Below are 17500 nucleotides of genomic sequence, written 5' to 3'. Positions count from 1 at the left end.
TTTGCTTGTAGTAAGAGGTGTGTTGCACAAACGTTTCATTCTTTAAAGCTGCTGTGTCTTATTGGATGCACGTCTAAACGGATCAAAACACAAACGCCTGCAGTCCTTCTGTCATCTGATTGATCGTTTAGACTTTGTAGCGAGTCGTTATACATTATATATAGATATGATACATTAGATATAGACGGTTTCAACGGCAACAACATAAACAAACGTTACTGCTAGGGATGCACCGAAATGAAAATTCTTGGCCGAAACCGAAAACCGAAAAAGAGGAAACCAAGGCCGAAAACCGAAACACCGAAAGAAATTATGCCAATTATTAGTACCATTGCATTTATGGCTATAACTGTGTACTAACTTTACTAAAAGCAAGGCATTGTAATTGCATAAATTAATATTAAAGTTTCAAAGAATAAATCAATTACAAATTATGCCAATATTTATTTAGCACATTGCAACAATGCACAGTATAAAATAAAATTCAAACTGAAATGTTTAACTTGACCCCACTCATTTGTGCATTAAATAATAATGTACAGGCCTACAGAAAGGTTTTAAAATTAAATGTTCTCTCATAAAAACAAAGTGCATTTAGGTCTAGTGCATCTCTGTAGGACTACAAGAAAGTGCAACTGCTTAAATATACAACTATTTTCTCTGTAGGCCTTCAACATAATAGTGTATCAAAACAAAGACTGCCATAGCCCATATGTTAACTGTAGAATAGGGGTGTAACATTACACAAAACGTCTCGTTCCCTGAGGAGGGAACGGAGACGTACGTTAGTGACTGACGAATGGGGGTTTCGCCTAGAAGCCAATTACCTTCGAGGTGTTTAACAGCGCCCAATGGTGTGCCAATGCCATGGGCATGCGGAATTTGCATGCGTAACTCCGCCCCACCTCGTGGGTATATAAGGAAGTACGCTAGCAACATCGCATTATGTATCTTCTGCGGAGCCAAGACTGAACTCCGCGTTCCAGCAGCACAGCTGATGTGGCTGAGGAACGTACGTCTCCGTTCCCTCCTCAGGGAACGAGGGTTACATACGTAACCGAGACGTTCCCTTTCGTTCAGTCACTCCGACGTACGTTAGTGACTGACGAATGGGGGTTCCAATATAACCGCGCCACTCAGCTGTCATCCAGTGCCCTGCGTAAGTGTGAGATCCCGCCACTTAAGGCCGTAGGACTCCCACTTATCACAGGATTACCAAGGTACACTGGGAAGCATATCCCAGTGAGGGAATACCAATGACGCCTACCCCTTGGGGAGGACTTAGAGAGTACACATATGACCCGCTGTAGGCTGCATATGGGAAACTCTAGGGTACCAGCCGAAGGTGGATTTTTAACCCTAGTGGTGGCAGGGGCTTGCCAAGGGAAAGACACCTGCTCACTGAGGAGGCTTACGGTGGAAATACTCATGTGTAGGGTTGGGTACCGAAATCCGGTTCCAATATGGCACCGTTACTTATATAACCGGTATGTACCGGACCGAATCAGAACGCAGATTTCGGTTCCTCATTTCGGTGCCAAAATTCAAACGTGCTTTAGCGCTTTGGCTGAGCCAGAGACAGACGCTCAGCGCTCGTCACATCACAACTCATGACAACTACTCAGTGTTTTCAACCACATCATGTTTATTCCAGGTTTCAGACATTTAAATGCTCATAAGTACTAGCAAAAAACACACACTGATGTCTATGAAAGCGGCAATGACAATCCTTTCAGACGATTATAATTTGACTAACGTTACGTGTTTTATTCACATCAGATACATGCACATTATATAGTAACTGTATAGTTTACTCTGTTCTTCTTCCAGTTCACTGGTCACTTACTTTCATGTATTTCGTGAGACGAGAATGCTCTCAAGTGTTGTAAATCCGACAGATCCGATTCTGAGGCGCAAACTAACATGGCGCCGCCCATTGCGCTTTATAGATCAACTAACACACATTCACTCACACATTTGAACATCAGATAGTTTGTGACACAGTTAAGAAGTTTGTGAATATTTTGAATAAAAAGAAAAAACGAAATAAACCCGATACAGCTGAGCTGTCAGCGCTATTGCGGCTGCTCTGTCATCATGTGAGAAACATGACGCATCGCCATGGAAACATTAAGACGATGCGTTCTAAAATATTTAGCCAGAGAATATGATCATATTTCAAAAAAGAGCTGAAGCTCGAAGCTGGTTAGTAGCAGAGCAAGAATACAGACTACTGCTGTTATTATTGTAATTAAGAGTTATATTAGGCTTGTTGTAGTTGGGTTAGGTGGCTTAGGTTTTACTGTGAATTTGTAAATAAGTCAATTATAATTTGTAAATAAGTAAATTGTGTTTTGTATTTATTTATATTCATACATTTAAGTATACATTAAACTTTTAATAAATGGTTCAATTTAAATAAAAAATAAATAAATAAAAGCCATTTAATGTCATCCACCTCGTTTGGTGGCCTTTTTTTTTTTTTTTAAAGTATCGGTTCAGGCACCGTTTAGGCACCGGAACCGTTTTAAAAGTATCGGTTTGGCACCGGAATCGAAAAAAACCCAAACGATACCCAACCCTACTCATGTGGGGCTCACCGGAGGGGAACCATGCACACGGGGCACCTGGCCGGACATGAGGGTCTGGGCTCGAAAGGGCAGACTGAACTGATGTCGGCGTCGACAGTGCTGGAGGAGCTCAGGGCTCTCGGGGAGCTCACCTGAGGAAAATATCGCACGTATCCAGTCCGTGGAGTGGAGTGGCGAGCAAGCGAAGACACCTAGAACCTGGTCCATTACCGGCCCCTCGGGGGGGCGAGTACATAGTCGGACACTGGCTCCACTCGGAGATTGTAGAATCTGGCGAATGTGTTGGGTGTCGCCCAGCCTGCAGCTCTGCAGATGTCTGTTAGCGAGGCGCCATGCGCTAGAGCCCAAGAGGAGGCCACACTCCGGGTGGAGTGTGCCCTCACACCAAGGGGACATGGTCGACCTTCCTGCTGGTAAGCCAAAACAATGGTGTCCACTATCCAGTGAGACAACCTCTGCTTTGAGAGAGCTCTTCCCTTCCGCTCTCCACCATAACAGACAAAGAGCTGGTCTGAGGTCCTGAAACACTGCGTCATGTCTACGTAAGTGCGGAGAGCGCGTACTGGACAGAGCAATGCCAAGGCTGGGTCTGCCTCCTCCAAAGGCAGCGCTTGCAGGTTCACTACCTGATCTCTGAAGGGAGTGGTAGGAACCTTGGGCACATATCCAGGCCGGGGTCTCAAGGTCACGTGAGAGTTAGCCGGCCCGAATTCCAGGCACGCTTCGTCAACCGAAAATGCCTGCAGGTCCCCGACCCTCTTAAGAGAGGCCAATGCGGTCAGCAGAGCCGTCTTCATCGACAGAAACTTAATATCGACCGACCGCAAAGGCTCAAAGGGAGGCCTCTGCAGAGCACTCAAGACTACTGAGAGGTCCCAAGAGGGAACGAGAGGAGAGCGAGGAGGATTCAGTCTCCTCGCCCCCCTCAGGAACCTGATGATCAGGTCGTGCTGACTTACCTTTTTGTCTCCCAAGAGGTCGTGATGGGCAGATATTGCAGCCACATACACTTTCAGGGTGGAGGGAGACAGCCTTCGCTCCAGCCCCTCTTGGAGAAACTCAAGCACGGACCCGATCGGGCATTTCCAGGGGTCTTCTTGGCGGGAAGAGCACCAGGTGACGAAGAGGTTCCACTTCAACGCATAGAGGTGTCGTGTAGACTCTGCCCTAGCGGAAGTGATGGTGGTGGCCACCGTAGGTGGCAGGCCACTCAAACCTGCCGCGTCCCGTCCAGAAGCCACACGTGGAGCTTCCAGAGCGCTGGACGCGGGTGCCATAGGGTGCCCCGTCTCTGAGAGAGGAGGTCCGGTCTCAGAGGGATAGGCCAGGGAGGGGCTGTCGCAAGGAGTAGCAGTTCTGAGAACCAGGTCTGGCCGTGCCAATACGGGGCAACCAACATGACCTGCTCCTTGTCCTCCCTGATCTTGCACAGAACTCGTGCGAGAAGGCTCACTGGGGGAAACGCATATAAGCGTAGGCCCTGGGGCCAGCTGTGCGCCAGTGCATCCGTGCCGAGCGTGCCCTCGGTCAGGGAAAAGTACAGGCTGCAGTGGGAAGAGTCGTGGGAGGCAAACAGATCTACCTGTGCGTCGCCGAACTGTTCCCAAATCAGCTGGACCGTCTGGGGATGGAGTCTCCATTCTCCAGGAAGTGGCTGAATCCGTGAGAGCTCGTCGGCTGCACGGTTCAGTTCTCCCGGGATGTGGATAGCACGAAGGGACCTCAGGTGCTTCTGACTCCATAAAACGAGATGGCGGGCGAGTTGAGACATACGGCGGGAGCGTAGACCGCCCTGGTGGTTGATGTACGCTACAGTGGCCGTGTTGTCTGTCCGGACAAGTACGTGTTGACCCCTCAGCAACGCTCGGAAGCGGTGCAGGTCGAACCGTACTGCCAGCAACTCGAGGCAATTGACATGCAGAAGGCGCTGGGGTCCTGTCCAGGAGCCCGCGGCTGCTTGTCCATTGCATATGGCACCCCAGCCCGTGGAGGAGGCATCCGTTGATACAACAACATGCCTGGAAACTCATTCTAAGGACACGCCGGTCCGTAGAAAACTGAGGTTCGACCACAGAGTGAGTGTCTGTAAGCAGGCCCGGGTTACTTGGACCCGGAGCGTGCCAGACCGCCATGCCCATCTCGGGACTCGATTGCGAAGCCAGTGCTGGAGCGGTCTCATATGTAGCAATCCGAGCGGCGTCACCGCGGCTGCAGATGCCATATGCCCCAGGAGCCTCTGAAAGTGTTTCAGTGGAACCGCACTCTTGCTCTCGATTTGACGGAGGCAAGTCAGCAGAGACTGCGCGCGCTCGCTCGTAAGCTGCGCGCACATGGCGACCGAGTCGATCTCCATACCAAGAAAAGAGATCCTCTGCACGGGGCAGAGTTTGCTCTTCTCCCAGTTGACCCGAAGGCCCAGACAGGCTAAGTGGTGGAGAACCAGATCTCTGTGTTCGCAAACCTGCTCTCGAGAGTGACTCAATATGAGCCAGTCGTCGAGGTAGTTCAGGATGCGAACCCCGTGCTGCCGTAGGGGCGCAAGGGCTGCCTCGGCAATCTTCGTAAAGACGCGAGGGGACAGAGATAGCCCGAATGGGAGGACCGCGTACTGGTATGCCTGCCCCTCGAAAGCAAACCGTAGGAACGGTCTGTGTCGAGGTAGGATGGAGACATGAAAGTAGGCGTCCTTCAGGTCGATCGCTGCAAACCAATCGCCGGGACGAACGCATTCGAAAAGGCGTTTCGCTGTCAACATCTTGAACGGAAGCCTGGGTAGGTAACGGTTCAAGATGCGCAGGTCCAGGATTGGTCTGAACCCACCGGTCTTTTTGGGTACAATGAAGTAGGGGCTGTAAAACCCGGACTTCATCTCGGCTGGAGGGACAGACTCGATCGCACCCTTCGCCAGTAGGGTGGCAACCTCCGCTCGCATGACAGGGGCATTGGCCCCGACCATAGTAAAGCGGACTCCCCGAAAGCAGGGAGGAACCTGCGTGAACTGAATCGCGTAGCCGCGCCTGACTGTCTTCGCGACCCAGCGGGACAGCCCTGGAATCTGAAGCCAGGCTCCCAGGAACTGCACCAGCAGGGTCATTCGGACTACAGACGTACCTGGTGTGGGGCAGCAATGCAGCGTTACCGACCCGGACAAGGGAGGCTGTTGGGCGTCCCGGTGTGGGGGTGCGGTTAACGGCTGCGTCCTGACAGAGGAGACCAGGGAAGGACGCACGTTCCACTGGGGTCTGCTCTGCCAGGAGGCTGGCGACAGAGAGGGATGCGAGTGGCGGGACCCGTGGGTGGCGCGCACTGGCATCACCGTTCTCTGGGGGCTCAGGGATGGGAGTGTTAATTCTTTCATTGACCAAATTAGGGTGCTGCTGACCCGGGGGCCAGCAGCTGAACAAAGGATTCTCCCCAGGCCCTCCACCGGGGGAAGGAGTGGTCCTGCTACCATCTCCTGGAAAGAATTTCCCATCCCTGAGCCGTCCGTCTCAGGAGCGCCGCTTGGCCTGGCGTTTAGTGGGCCGCGGGGCGGCCTGAGGGGACTGGGACGCCTTCCTACGGCTTCCTCCGCAACCCGGCCCGGGTGAAGGCTGCTGCTTGGACCGGGTGGGAGGGGTATTTCATACTTAAATGCTGCTGTACAGCTCTGAGCTGCCAGTGTAAATCTTTATATATATTTATTTTATATTTTGCAATACACTAGGAATGTGTACAAGGGTTTTTTTTAAGTAAAGTTTTAAGTTTAAGTAAGGTTTTTCAATGATTTAAAGTAAAATAAAGAAAGAAAAAATAGTATTTTTTCTCCTTAACCTCTTGCTGTTCCTGTCGCTTAAAATAGAATTGCAAAACACTGATGTGACAAGCCATCAGAACCGAACCGAACCGAAAACCGTGGTTTAAAACCGAGGTGTGTATTGAACCGTGGACTAACTGTATTGTTGCATCCCTAGTAGCTAATTATGCAAGTTCACACAGAACTTTATTATTCGTGCTGCGGCTTCTGCGGAAGTGTTTTCTATCTTGTGTTTTTGTACATCCTCGTCGCGTCTATCTGTTCTAAAGTGTGCAAACACATTTTAGAACTCTCTCATTTACTACCTTTGTGTTGTTTGCGTTGGTATTAGTTTGATTTTCGGCATGAAAGCGCGGTATAAAGCGTGTGTTGATGGATTTGAGACTGTGTACACAAACCGTTGGCGTGTTGCTGTTGGCCTGTTTTCAGACGGAAAAATTGGTTTATTTGTACCAGAGTAAAGCTGATTGTCAGTGTGTGTGCGTGAGTTTACACCAGACAATCTTCTTAGCGCAGCGACGACGTACAGTCCTGTTTTACGGACGGCCTCGCGCATCATTACCTCGCTTTAGTGTGTCGAGGGAAATACGGTGGAGTTTAATTTCACGCACCAGACAGAAAATATTCATCCTTTCTTTCTCTCTGACGGACTCTTTCTCTCTCTGTTTCTCGTCCCTGGAATGACCTTGTGTTAATGAGTGTGTGATCACGAGTCAGTTGGGCTTTCAGCTCACAGCAAAAACACAAACAATCCCTCCCTCCACACACACACACACACACACACACACACACACACACATATGCATTCAGTCTGTCGCTCTCACAGATACCATTAGCACGGCTCTGGTGGAAATAGAGTGATAAAGAGAGAGAGAGGAGGCTAAAAAGAAAAGCAAAGAGGGGAAACAGGTGGAATTAGGAAGTCAAACACCAAACTATTCCTCAGACTACAGGTACGTAACTTTAAACCTCCGTCTTGATGCTCAGAGCGGCTGTATTCATGACTTTAAAGCAAAACAAGTTCTCCGGAAGAGATTTTTCTCTTTTACAAAAGCGTCACGCTGGAGCAAATGCCAGCTCAGATCCCGCTCTCTTGTTATTTCTGAAGTACGCCGGCGGATGAAAGGCTGAGATAACTGCTGTTTTTCTGCCGTTTGAGGCCTTCGTGCGCTCAGCGACGGGCGACTTAACGCTGTCAGGGTTTAAACCGGCCAGAAATCTCTTCCTGTGTCGGCAATACTGAGGTCAACGGGTGACCTCGGAGTCTCTGCTTGGAGAATAAAAAATAATGCAAGTTTCTGCGGAGAGAAATAAAAGTTATAGGCAAAATCTGGACGGACTGACGAAACTATCCCCGTTTTAATCGGCTGAATACATGACGTGAACTAAACACACTGTAAAATATTATATTATACCTGTGTATCATTGCCATATGGACATTAATTTGACACATTCATCTGAGAACAATTGTATTAGGATGCATTTTTCATAAAGCTGCTTTGAAACTGTATATATTGTACGCGCTATACAAATAAACTGGAATCTCAGGTGATATTTTGGCTCAAAAACAGAAGAAAATGATATTTTGCATTAAGAAATCAAATGTTTTATTGGATTAAACTGAGCTTATCCTTATTCTGAGTGTTGATTCTCATTAGATTCTTATTACTGTAATATTGTATATTTTGTATTACAGTAAAAACATTTGAAATATATTGTTTCTAATGTATTCAATATAATATACTTTTTGCATTACAATAATAACAGATTATAATATGTGTCATAATTAAAAGTATTTTCTTTATCTAATTACTGTAATATTGTATATTTTTTATTACAGTAAAAACAGATTTTTTTCATTTGAAATATATTGTTTATAATATATACAATATAATATACTTTTTGCATTATAATAATAACTGATTATAATCATGTCATAATTAAAATTGTATTTTCTTTATCTAATTACTGTAATATTGTATATTTTGTATTACAGTAAAAACAGATTTTTTTTCATTTGAAATATATTGTTTATAATATATACATGATAGGTTTTTCTATACATCTCAGCATTAATCCTTTAGTTAATCACCCCAGGGTTCCTACGGGGTTTGGAAAAGTATGGAATTTGATTTGAGTAATTTCCAGGTCTGGAAAAGTATGGAAAAAATAAATCAGAGTATGGAAAAATATTTATGTTTCCAGACTATTGTCCCTATTTCGTTTTCTAAATATAAAATGAAGAATTTCTAAATGTATATAATAAATATATAATATATACAATTGTTTTTTTTTTCATGGCGTTTGGATCAGTCTGCCAGCGCTGCCGATCGTTTTTACACTTGATCTGCTGGAGTTTAGGTCTGCAGTGATTGGTTGTTACGTTGTTAGGCGGCAGTTGCCATCACAACGCCCCTACCTCAAACTGCTTGACTAAAAACACCTGGAAAACGTTGTGCTTGATTTAGGGCTGTACGATTAATCGGAAAATAACCGAAACCGACATTCAGAACTTCTAACCGACGTATTTTTCCCATGTCGGTTATTTCGGTTTTCACGTGACTCCGCCCCGTCAGTCACATCAAGTGCAGTTTGCAGGCACACAGAGATGCAGGAGCAGTTATCTGTGTTTATAGATGCCCAGAATCACTAAAGCAACTGCACGTTTTACACAGTTTATACAGGTCAGTTAATCGCCGTTCTTATAGCCTACGCGCTCACACACACAGACGGCGCGCGCAAGCCCCGAAGCCAGATCGCTTTCACTTTCGTGCTCATAAAGTTTGTCAAGTAAATGCGTTTAAAGGCTTGCCAGTTTCAATATTTAAAGCGATTGTGCACGATTCAAAAATAACAGTACGTATCCATTCAGAGCTCATGAGCTTTTTTCTGTGACACAGAGCCGTGTCGCGTCTCTGACAGCACGCGCGCGCGCCCTGAAGGCAGATCTTTCACCTGCGTCCTCACAAAGCTTTGTCATTTGTATGTGTTTTAAGCCCTGCCAGCTTGAACATTAATGCGAGTTTAGACCATCAGATGTGTATTATGTTGAACTAATGCCTGATATATTGTGACAAAAGAACACTCAGGCGGAGAGGAGTGCAGAAACGCAGTGTCAACGCTGTCCTGTGACTAAAGTAAAGTCACTAAAGTAGCTTAGAAACTCAACCGTTATAGCATATTTTAATACCTTTGAAGTAAGTACAAACCACAGCTTCATAGAGACGGAATGAGTAATCACACACAATCACTCTCTCATTAATGCATTCAGATAAATGTAATGTAGGCCAGCTGTATCTGTATCTGGTGTACACAAGCAGAAATCTGCCCCATAGACAATAACTGCTGAAAGTCAACTGTTTCCTTCAAGTGTTTTAAAATCACAAAGAAATTCACTTTTTCATTAGAGAAAAAAATTCCACCTTTAATAAAAATATTTACAGTACAAACATAATCGGGAACTTAATCAAAAACCTTACGAGGGCAAAAAGAAAAATAATCGTTCAGTAATCGTAATCGAGGTAAAATTAATCGAGGTTTTTATTTTTGGTCAAATCGTTACAGCCCTAGCTTGATTTTTATATTTGAGCGTGGACTTCACGGCAAACAAAATGGGAAAATGCACGTTTTCCGAGGGCTGGCTTGCCGATCCTAAATATAAAGCCTGGTTGGCCAAAGATTAAAAATTTACAAAGAAAGCTATTTGCAAACTTTATGTCAAATCATTTGACATCTCCAACATGGGGGAGGTGGCAATTGTAAGCCATATGCTAGATCAAAATAGTAGTGGGAAGTTCGGATCTTTGAATCTCGTTCAGCAAAATGAACAAATCTTTTTTTAAGTCATTTCGTTCGTTCATGACATCAACGTCAGACTGATCGGCCGATCATGCAGAAAATCTGCCAGTTCCGATCCCTGGCAATCGGTGCATCTCTAATTTAAATGTACAAAATTACAAATATGAATAACATTGCACTGATTTAGAGCTTTGAACTTGACTGGGTTTGCTGTTAAATTGACTTGTACAAGCAACAGTAGCTACAATTTTCAAATTTAACATGATAGCCTACAAAGAGGTTTTGACTCCGAGTGTAACAGACTTGTCGGTGCAGATACACTGCAAAAAATGCTTTTCTTACTTAGTATTTTTGTCTTGTTTTCAGTCCAAATATCAAAAAAATCTTACATTAAGAAGCATTTACTAGACAAGCTAAAGTTTGTCTTTTTTGGGGGGAAATAACTCAAAATTAAGGGAGTTTTTGCTTAAAATAAGCAAAATAATCTGCCAATGGGGTAAGCAAAATAACCTTGTTTTCAGTTTGAATTACAATTAAAATTAAAGGCTAAAAGGGCATTTTAATGTATCATTATTCTGAATGTTGATTCTAATTACTGTATTATTGGATTTTGACTTGAAATTTTTTAACTTGAAATATTAAATATGATGTTATCTTTAATATATAATATAAAAAATGCACTTAATGTTAATTCGGGGTTATCTGAATATAATATCAGTGCAAAAAATACTTATTATTTTTCTCTCTTGATGTTGGTGTGAAATGACACGTTCCAAGAGATTTCAAAGTTTTTCGTGTTATTTTTCCTCTTTCTCGGATGGGATGAAGTAAATGACATTGTTATTCGGGAAAGCGTGCACTTCCTGTTTAAACTTCAAAGCGTTTTCTTAGAAAAGCATTTTAACGGGTTTGCTGTGGTCCACCTTTTATCTGTCCGGCCCACATCTGTGTCTGTACACCCCCTCTGGGACTGAGAGAGCGAGAGAACGGAGCTAAACGAAGAGTGTTTTACCTTCCTCCTTATCAACACACATCTCATGCTCCTCCCTTCTTCACAGTGACAGGTGAAAACCTCTCTGGAAATCTCAGCGGCTTTCTGTTGCCTTCTTTTGAAAGCACCTCGTGCGTGTGGGTGTATCGTCTACATTCAGACTTACACGTATAGGGCGTGTGTGTGTGTGTGTGTGTGTGTGTGTGTGTGTGTGTGTGTGTGTGTGTGTGTGTGTGTGTGTGTGTGTGTGTGTGTGTGTGTGTGTGTGTGTGTGTGTGTGTGTGTGTGTGTGTGTGTGTGTGTGTGTGTGTGTGTGTGTGTGTGTGTGTGTGTGTGTCTGTGTGTGTGTGTGTGTGTGTGTTTTCGAGAGGCCGTTTTTTCCCAGGGTGGTGTGTGAAGTGGGTCGTTCCTGACTGGAATGAGAATAAGCGGGATGCCGTGCGACCCTATGAGCTTCAACGCCGCTGCTGTTGCCATAGTTATCGGTTAACCTATCAGAACGAGTCCTTCTCAACTGAGCCGCCCCCAGCCGCCCGTCTTTCTCTCTTTCTCAGGCCGAGTTTAAAGGGTTAGTTCACCCAAAAATGTAAATTCTGTCATTAATTACTTCCCCTCATGTCGTTGGACACCCGTCAGACCTCCGTTCATCTTCAGACACAAATGAAGATATTTTAGTGTAAATCTGATGCTCTGAAAGGCCTCCATTGGCTCAATGCACGGTTCACTCTCAAGACCCTTAAAAGACTCTAAAGACGTTGTTACAAAGTCCATCTCACTACAGTGGCTCTACAATAACTTTATGAATCGGTGAGAATAGTTTTTGTGCGCAAAAAAACCCTAAATAACGACTTATATAGTGATGACGATTTCAAAACACGGCATCATGAAGCTTCGAAGCGTTATGAATCAGTGAGTCGATTCATGATTCGGATCGCGTGTCAAACCGCCAAACTGCTGAAATTTGGCGATTCAAACTGCTGAATCGACTCACTGATTCATAACGTTTCGAAGCTTCATGAGGCCGTGTTTTGAAATCGTCATCACTATATAAGTCGTTATTTAGGGTTTTTTTGCGCACAAAAACTATTCTCGCCGATTCATAAAGTTATTGTAGAGCCGCTGTAGTGAGATGGACTTTGTATCGACGTCTTTAGTGCCTTTTAAGGGTCTTGAGAGTGTAAAGTGCATTGAGCCAATGGAGGCCTTTCAGAGCATCAGCTTTACACTAAAATATCTTCATTTGTGTCTGAAGATGAACGGAGGTCTGACGGGTGTCCAACGACATGAGGGGAAGTAATTAATGACAGAATTTTCATTTTTTGGGTGAACTAACCCTTTAATGCGAGTTGTGATGTCTGCACAGGACGTTTCCATTGTTTTTCTGTGTAAACTTGCTGGACGGGAGGGCTGTCAATCAATCAATTAGGGCGTGTCCTAATCCACTTTTGCTAGTTTAACGACGGGAAAACGAACTGTGCATGATCCAAAAGGTTTGGTCACTTTTGCAAAACTCTTCACACAGTTCTCCTAACCAACTTTCAGCTTTCACATTCAAAATGCACCACCAAAACACTTTCTTCAGGTCTCAGATCAGCTCATTCTGCCAGAACACTAGCAAAGGTTGACAGCCGACAAACACACTTTGTCACCCACAAAACAATGAGCTAAAAAACACACACAACATGTAGCATTATACAGCGTACAAGGACACATCTCTGTTTATAATTCACTGCAATATATGTTACTGGAATGCAATAAGCGAATTAAGCGGCTGCTTAGGGCCACCAGAGGGCCCCCAAGAGCACAAGAAATGACTCTCCGGCAAAGTTATTTTATGACGATTGAAATCGCGAAATGGCCTTAAAGGGTTAGTTCACCCAAAAATGAAAATTCTGTCATTAATGCCTCACCCTCATGTCGTTCGACACCCGTCAGACCTCCGTTCATCTTCAGACACAAATGAAGATATTTTAGTGTAAATCTGATGCTCTGAAAGGCTTCAGACAGGCCTCCATTGGCATTCAGTTCATTTACAGGACATTTACATTTGCGATATTTCGATAATTTCGATATATTGCACAGCCCTACCGGTAACCTTTTTATGAATGGCTGGATTTGAGAATGCGCTATATGGTTTAGCGCGAACATATTGTCTGACGTGCTGCATGTTTTGGACAGAGTAGACAGCATAGCTTCCAGTTTCTCCCTTGAAATGATAAGTTGTGTAGCCTACATTTCGGAAGTTTTTATTTAGAAAATAAAAAGGTTCTTTCGACACAGTCGAACGGAATACAAAAAAATTACATTTTATTTCCGCCAAAATAAAAGCTCTGCTTATTGTTTGAGAGAAATCAACATTTGTTGTTTTTAAAACAAGTCTCTTCTTCTCACCAAGGCTGCATTTATTTGATTAAAAATACAGTAAAAACAGAAATATTGTGAAATAATATTATAATGTAAAACAGATGTTCTCTATGTGAATATATTGTAAAGAGTAATTTATTCCTGTGATCAAAGCTGAATTTATCTTCAGTGTCACATGATCCTTTACAAATCACTCTAATATGAGGATTTGATGCTCAACAAACATCTATGATTATCAGTGTTGAGCAATGTTTTTAGGACTTTATCTTTCTATTTCAGAGAAATGCTGTTCTTTTGAACCTTCAAAGAATCCCGGGGAAAAGTGAGCAAATTCAGCATAAGACACTACTTAAAAAAAAAGTACATATCCCAGTGTGAACTGTAGTACTGTAAGACTTACTGTAAGACTTTGAATATTAACGCCTGATCACTCTTGTGGGTTTGCTGCTGTTACAATTAAAAACCGTAGAAGGGTAAAAACATGACAGGCAGACATGATGTAAACAACACAGCTACAACTAATATAATTTACCCTGGGTGTGCGAATGATCAAGAATCGACATTAGTCAATCGTATTGGTGGCACTGAGGGTCCCCCAAATATAATTCTGCATCGATGCATCAACCTTTTCTCCCACCCCTAGTTTCTACGGTAGCCCTAAACGGACAAACTTCTCTACAGAGTCACTCTCTGTTCTCTCCGACGATTACATTTTTGTCCTGTGTTGGCCACCGTAGCTTCTCTGTATGCTATGGGCAAGTCACAACCTCACCACTAGATGCCGTTAAAACTTACACACTGCACCTTTAAGACATGGCAAGGCAACGGTTATTTATACAGCACACAATTAGAAATACAAAATAACAGCAAAAGAATTAAAAAAAAATTGACAATAAAAGCAAAGAATTTGATTTAAAGTGCAGAAGGATGCATAAATAAGATGCAGTGCAGGCCTATGATAATTAGTTTTTTAGAATTCATTTTAAGTATAAAAGAAGAGCAAAGTCCGCAACAACAGTAATGACACAGGGGAACAATATCATTGAAATCCCTTTCAGAACCAATAAAAAACACTGACAGCCAATCAGAATCAGGGCATTTAAAGCGACAGGCGACTTTTCTTGCAGTAAGCGCTTTATTGTGTGTTTGTGTGAGCGCTAATTATCTTTATGGTTATCGTTGGTGGTGTGAACGTGCCGTTGGTCAATATTATTCTGTATTGCAATGGCAATATGCCGTTTATGGAGCTTAACCTGGAGTTGTGATGTTCAGCACATAGCGAGGCACTAATGAAAAAGATAGGGGAACTGCTCTGGGATCAGCCGACGTTGTCAGTGGAGATTAATCTCCTGTGAGTTTGGTTGGCTGTGTGGGAACTGGTGGTTATATACACATCCGCGCACAAAAGCATGCTGGGTAGAGGTGCAGGGGGTTGTACGATTTCTCTCTCTTCTTTTCCATTCCCTCTTTTCATTCGAGCAGCTTGAGGCCGCTTTCTCATGCGTTGGGTCGCTAAGGTGCAAGGAGGCCGATGGAGAATAACAGCCCTGCTTGTGTGAGGAACACACACACACACACAGAGAGAGAGAGTTCAGATTCTCAGAAGGATGTTCCATGGAAACACACACACACACACACACACACGCTGATCCCTGGTGGAATATACGGGCCGCTTTCTGAACCGACACACGATTCCATTGACTCGATTGACCGAGTGATGATGTAACCGACTGTGTTACGAAACAAGCAGTTTTATTCTTAGTTTTGAGTATAAAAGTGCTCACCAAGGCTGCGTTTATTTGATCAAAAATACTGTAAAATTATGAAATATTATTATCATTTAAAATAACCGATCTCTGTGTGAATATATAGTGAGGTGTAATTTATATCATGTGATCAAAGCTGAATTTATCAGCAGTCTTCAGTGTCTTCACTAATCATTCTCATGTGAGGATTTGCTGCTCGAGAAACTTGAATGATTACTATCACTGTTGAAAACAGAAAGTCTTTACTGTATTAATTCAATATTTGCTGAATAGAAGTATTAATTTCCTTTTTTTTGGTCTTTTTGGCCCCCCTTTGATATATTTATTTGCAATTCTTATTCAAGGTGTTTTTCATAAGCAACGAGTTTGAGGTGTTGACCCGGCCTCCAAATTCCCCAGATCTCAATCCAATCGAGCATCTGTGGGATGTGCTGAGCAAACAAGTCCGATCCATCCGACTTAAAGGATCTGCTGCTAACATCTTGGTGCCAGACACCACAGCACACCTTCAGGGGTCTGTATAATCAGTGGTGGGAAGAGTACTGAAAAAGCATACTTAAGTAAAAGTACAGTTACTTGTCAAAAAATTCAGTGCAAGGAGAGTAAAAGTACCTGTCCTAAACACTACTCAAAGTAGGAGTAAAAAGTAGCCCTTGTAAAAGTACTCAAGACTAGAGAGTATTATGCTCTGAATGTTATTCCACCTTATACCCTGCAAATTAAAAATGTAGCTTACTCTTTTATGGATGATTCTCAGTAAGAAAAAAACATGAGATCAAAAGTATTTCAATATTTCCAAATCAATAATTCCAAAAGAGGGCACTAATCTGCCTTCAAAAAAAAATATTTTGAAGGCCTAGTCTCTATTTTAACCTGAAATACTGCAATAATTAAAAATAAAAAATGTGTATAATTTTCAATGGCAAAAATAGACCATAATTATTGCACAAATATAAAAAAATACCATCAAATCATCTCAAAATACAAAATTAAAAAGAAAAAATATTATTGAAGAAATATAAATTGCATTGGTTTTACTGGGGTGGAGGAAGTTTAATTTTTAGGTGTCCGGTCACTTATGAATGCAACCCCTAAACGAAGAGCACCAGAGGGTTAATATTCCCACCCCTACTGTATATAATATACACTCACCTAAAGGATTATTAGGAACACCTGTTCAATTTCTCATTAATGCGATTATCTAATCAACCAATCACATGGCAGTTGCTTCAATGCATTTAGGGGTGTGGTCCTGGTCAAGACAATCTCCTGAACTCCACACTAAATGTCGGAATGGGAAAGAAAGGTGATTTAAGACATTTTGAGCGTGGCATGGTTGTTGGTGCGAGACGGGCCGGTCTGAGTATTTCACAATCTGCTCAGTTACTGGGATTTTCACACACAACCATTTCTAGGGTTTACAAAGAATGGTGTGAAAAGGGAAAAACATCCGGTTTGCGGCAGTCCTGTGGGAGAAAATGCCTTGTTGATGCTGGAGGTCAGAGGAGAATGGGCCGACTGATTCAAGCTGATAGAAGAGCAACTTTGACTGAAATAACCACTCGATACAACCGAGGTCTGCAGCAAAGCATTTGTGAAGTCACAACACACACAACCTTGAGGCGGATGGGCTACAACAGCAGAAGACCCCACCGGGTACCACTCATCTCCACTACAAATAGAAAAAAGAGGCGACAATTTGCACCAGCTCACCAAAATTGGACAGTTGAAGACTGGAAAAATGTTGCCTGGTCTGATGAGTCTGGATTTCTGTTGAGACATTCAGATGGTAGAGTCAGAATTTGGCGTAAACAGAATGAGAACATGGATCCATCATGCCTTGTTACCACTGTGCAGGCTGGTGGTGGTGGTGTAATGGTGTGGGGGATGTTTTCTTGGCACACTTTAGGCCCCTTAGTGCCAATTGGGCATGGTGTAAATGCCACGGCCTACCTGAGCATTGTTTCTGACCATGTCCATCCCTTTATGAGCACCATGTCTCCATCCTCTGATGGCTACTTCCAGCAGGATAATGCACCGTCACAAAGCTCCAATCATTTCAAATTGGTTTCTTGAACATGACAATGAGTTCACTGAACTAAAATGGCCCCCACAGTCTCCAGATCTCAACCCAATAGAGCATCTTTGGGATGTGGTGGAACTGGAGCTTCGTGCCCTGGATGTGCATCCCACA

General features: G+C 43.6%; 1 protein-coding gene across 1 annotated transcript in view; it reads left to right on the top strand.

Annotated features, from left to right (window-relative positions):
* Nucleotides 1-7175: 7175 nt before the first annotated feature.
* ptn (pleiotrophin) overlaps nucleotides 7176-17500 on the top strand; it is a 62709-nt gene continuing 52384 nt past the window's right edge. Inside the window, exon 1 of the mRNA XM_079817020.1 lies at nucleotides 7176-7340. The gene's annotated coding sequence lies outside the window, so the exon portion shown is untranslated. The remainder of the gene's footprint in view (nucleotides 7341-17500) is intronic.

Source organism: Gobio gobio (genome assembly GCF_949357685.1).
Source record: "Gobio gobio genome assembly, chromosome: 5".
Lineage (NCBI taxonomy): Eukaryota > Metazoa > Chordata > Actinopteri > Cypriniformes > Gobionidae > Gobio > Gobio gobio.
Note: the sequence above shows the minus strand (reverse complement) of the source record. Positions and strands in the feature narration are given on the sequence as shown.